We start from the raw sequence: 4357 nt of genomic DNA, 5'->3' as shown, positions 1-4357 counted from the left end.
CATTTGGCCACAGTAACACAAAAGTAATGCAGAAAACTGGTACTGGAAGTTGGGGCCATTTCTGTGACCAAACGTGACCATCTGGTTCTCGGGTCTTTGAAATTGGTTTGTGGGAGAAATGTAGGAAGGTTTGGAGAGGAAGACTTGAGAAACCCTAGATTGACTTTCCCATAGTTCATGGGCCATTCTGGCTTAGAAGACCAGAAAACCAATGGGAATGTACATAGTAACATTGTGCGCATGAAGTCTCCATGGGAACAGGCACTGTGTTTGAAATTGGCCAAGAAGTCACCTGCGGTACTTTAAGCAAATGACTTGCTGCATTCTGCCAGCATCCTGAGATTTTAGGAAGTACAAGTTCAGAAGTAATGGACTAAATTCACTCGGTGGAGGGAATATCAAGCTAGCACAGCATTGCTTAGTATGGGCTGCTTTCTGCTTTTATCCAGGTTTCCACAGGGAATCAGGAACAGAAAATGAAGCAAAAGAATTTCAAAAATGTGCATTTTGGGAGCTTGGGTATATTTATAGCTGCTCTAGAACAGGTGGGTGTCAACAAAACGCCTGTACTGTGGAAGGGATCTGCACCATGAAACAGAAGGTATGCACTTTGGGCTGAGAAAATAGGAAAGTTGCCTTGAGGGTCAGACTTCAATCATCAAAGACCACAGGGCATAAAAATATAAACTCATTCAAAAGATTTTCATGTAAAAGATGAGATCTGGATGGAAAGTGAATGAGGGCACCTTGCCAGAAAAGGGAAGATGTCTAGAAGTGTCGTTTTGGTTTCAGGGTTCCAAGCATTCAGAGTTCGCTTCAGTTCTGATAAAAGGGAGCCTGGCTAGTTCTCAAGCTGACATCAGAACTTTGCATCATTTTCATGGTGCTAATTTTGCAGATATCCCAAGTGCATATGTTGCAACCTGTTGTATAGCAAATTTTGAATGTAACCTTCCCTCCTAAGGGGAGGAGGGAGGCTCGGGAGACTCAGGTGGTCAACCCTAGGAGAGCTGAAACTTGAAAGGTCACAGGACCACTCCCCAGGGTTATAGGAATGGTATAGGTTGAGGAACAAACTTTGACTAGTGCTGTGGAGCAATTAAAAGTCCTTCCCAAGGGTTAGAGGGAGTCAAGAAGTCTGGGGGAAAAGGTTATGAAGCCTCTCCCTAGAATTACAAAAAGGATAAACAACTGCTTGGAGAAGAGACTCTCCCACTTGTGCCTGCAAGCCCTGAAGTGTGCTTTGAAACCCTCGGGCATGTCCTGTTGAGCCTGCCTCAAGACTCTCCAACAAGCTGACCTGCCTGCAGCTGGTGCAGTGAAGTCCAGAGATGCAGCTTCTGTGAGTCATCACTACGTGCTACCTGGGCTTTGGGGTGACGCAGCTGACTTTAAGTCATCAGTGCTCCTCTTTTGTTAAGCACCCTGCTCTGACCCCAATAATCTCATTGGTTCACCCATACCAATTTTGGTACAATCATGCTTTAGTGTGTCATGTGAGTCCTGTCTAGGGTGAATAGATGAGTGTCCATGTCTCTCCAGAGGGGGGAAAGTGTTTCACCTGTGACATAAAGTAAAAGGGGCTTTGCCAATGTTCCAGAGAAAAGCCTGGAAGGCCAGACAATGTGTGGCAAGGTCAAATTCCTAAGAAGGATATGTGTGAATCTTTCAGGGTGAAGTCCAAATTGTGAGGGAGACTCCAAAATTGTGAAGATTCCAGTAATGATGAATGGCTACTTAGGAGAGCTGAAGGGCCCCACTGGAGCAGGTTCAAGAGAAAAGCCACATTTATGTAAATAGCAAGGTCATATGGTTGGGACTACACAAATCTGTTGGTAATTATATCATGCAAAATAATGTACTATATGTCTGAAATGTAGCTACAGAATTTAATGTTTGCCCTATGAATTTTGCTCTTGCTTTTTGGTTCAGTCTTTCCTTGCTTCTGTTCCTCCTTTTGAAACTGGAATATTTTCTCTGCACCATGGTTTAGTGGAAATATGTAACTTTCTTTCTGCTTTTCACAGTCAAGAGTCTGCCTTGAGTCTAAGAAGAGACTGGACTTTACACTTTGAACAGCATTGGGATTATTAAATGGGGACTGTAGGAGCAAACTAAGCACCTGACTAGAAACATCTATGGAAGGAAAGTGTTTAGGTTACAGTTTAAAGGGGAAGCTTCATCATGGCAAAGAAGGCATAGCAGGAATGGGAAGTTGGCTCACATGATCACATCTCAGAAGTCTAGAGAGGGAGCTGAGCTCTGAACACCCAGTGGGCCAGAATAATAATAACTTAAGACCTGCCTCAACTGACAGATCTCCTCCGGCAAGGTTCCACCTCTCAAAGGTACCACCAGCTGGGGCATAAGCAGGAGGCTTCATCACAAACACATAAGGCTAAGGGTGCATTTTGCATTCAAACCATCACATGGACACTTGCAGTTAGCCTGACTGAGTTTTGCATGATGAGATGGCCATCAACAACCCCTTGTTGAGAACCACTGCTTGGACTTCTTAGCAATTTATGATTCTATGTTATAATTCTTTGTATACTTTTCAGTGCTAGGTTAAATTTTGTTTTCTTCTGTTTCTCAGAGCATTATTTCTAAACAGTCACTTACTTCTCTCCAGTTTGGAGAAAGCCTGTGATAAAGGCTGTACATCTTCAACAGGCAACTTATAGACCATCACAGAGGACTATCTGTGAAGAAAAAAGAATGAGGTCAAACTCTGGGTTTCAAGGTCATGGCCTCTGATGGGTGCTTGCCTGAATAGTTACAAAACTGCTGTTAGCCATTTACTTAAAAAAATATATATATATATATATATAAAGAAGTTATTTAAATATGCATTTAAATATATAAAATCTATTAAAATATAGACTGTGATAATTACAGGGTAAGTGCTTTTTTTTTTTTTTTTTTTTTTTTTTTTTTTTTTTTTTTTTTTTGGTTTTTCAAGGTAGGGTCTCACTGTGGCCCAGGCTGACCTGGAATTAACTATGTAGTCTCAGGGTGGCCTTGAACTCATGGCGATCCTCCTACCTCTGCAACTATGTAGTCTCAGGGTGGCCTTGAACTCATGGCGATCCTCCTACCTCTGCCTCCCGAGTGCTGGGATTAAAGGCGTGCGCCACCACGCCCGGCTAGGGTAAGTGCTCTTTGATCAGAGGAAGTTAGTATACTAAAAGCAATGGGATACTAGGCAATATATATATATATATATATATATATATATATATATATATATATATGACTTATGCCTTACAAGAGAAAGAAACAAGGTTACTTTTCTTTTTCCTTAAAAAGAAGAGCACTTTAAAAAATTTACTTGTTTACTTAGAGAGAAAGAAAGAGAGGCAGTGAGAGAGATAAAGGTAGGGAGAAAGAGAGGCCGTGCCAGGACCTCTAGCCTTTGCAAACAAACTCCAGATGCATGCGCCACCTTGTGCATCTGGCTTATGTGGGTATTGGGCCCGGGACATTAGGTTTCTCAGGCAAGCGCCTTAATTGCTAAGCCATCTCTCCAGCCAGAAAAGAACATTAAAGTAAAATAAAGTACTTATGTGGTATTACCTAATCTGTAGCACTGCTATAGAAAAAGAGTAAAAGTGCTAAGATACCAGACACTGAAATTTAATGCCCGGTACTGCTGCATGGGTTTCATGCAGAGGAATCTCCTTTAACAGTGATTTTATTTTTACCCTGTAGCAGTAGCCACTGAGACATATGATAATTCCTGACACATTATGAATGTCTGCAAATGCTAATTCCCTTGTTGGAGTCAGCCTCTAAGTCAGCACCTTGTCTTTCTAGTTATTTCCTGTTGTAGTCCTTGGAGTTGAGCCTTTCTCTTAGCGGTTAGGACATTCACAAAGCTTGAGAAGTTAATATATGTCCTGAAAAGTTAAAGCTTTTATTTCTCATCACTGTAATAAAACAGTGAGGCACGGAGCGGTCATGTCTGTCCCGACGCCGCTGCTGCTGAGGGCCCGACTGGCCGGTGTGGCATGCGCAGCTCCACTCCCAGCCTCCGCGGGAGCAGCTCGGGGACATGGAAATGACCATTGCGCTCACCTCCTCTTCCTGTGCTGCCTGGTGCCTGCAGGCTGGGTCCTGTCACATCTGGAGAACTATAAGAAGCGGGAATAAAGGGGCTTTTCCTCATCTTGTGACCAGAGCACCCCTGCCAGCCTGCCCTGATCATGTTTCATGCATTCCTGGCTGGCCTTCCCTGAATCATGTCATCTCAGTGTCTCCATGGTGACATCTGGGACCCCATATATTGGGCTCTGCTTGGTGGGGTCCCTCTTGTAACAATAAAGTCTATTTGAAATTTGCTCTGAAAAAAAAAAAT

At 43.0% G+C, this 4357-nt stretch overlaps 1 pseudogene; it reads left to right on the top strand.

Moving 5' to 3' along the window:
- Nucleotides 1-3960: 3960 nt before the first annotated feature.
- Nucleotides 3961-4152, top strand: LOC101603671 (annotated as a pseudogene).
- Nucleotides 4153-4357: the final 205 nt, after the last annotated feature.

This window comes from Jaculus jaculus, chromosome 9 (assembly GCF_020740685.1).
Source record: "Jaculus jaculus isolate mJacJac1 chromosome 9, mJacJac1.mat.Y.cur, whole genome shotgun sequence".
Classification (NCBI taxonomy): Eukaryota; Metazoa; Chordata; class Mammalia; order Rodentia; family Dipodidae; genus Jaculus; species Jaculus jaculus.
Note: the sequence above shows the minus strand (reverse complement) of the source record. Positions and strands in the feature narration are given on the sequence as shown.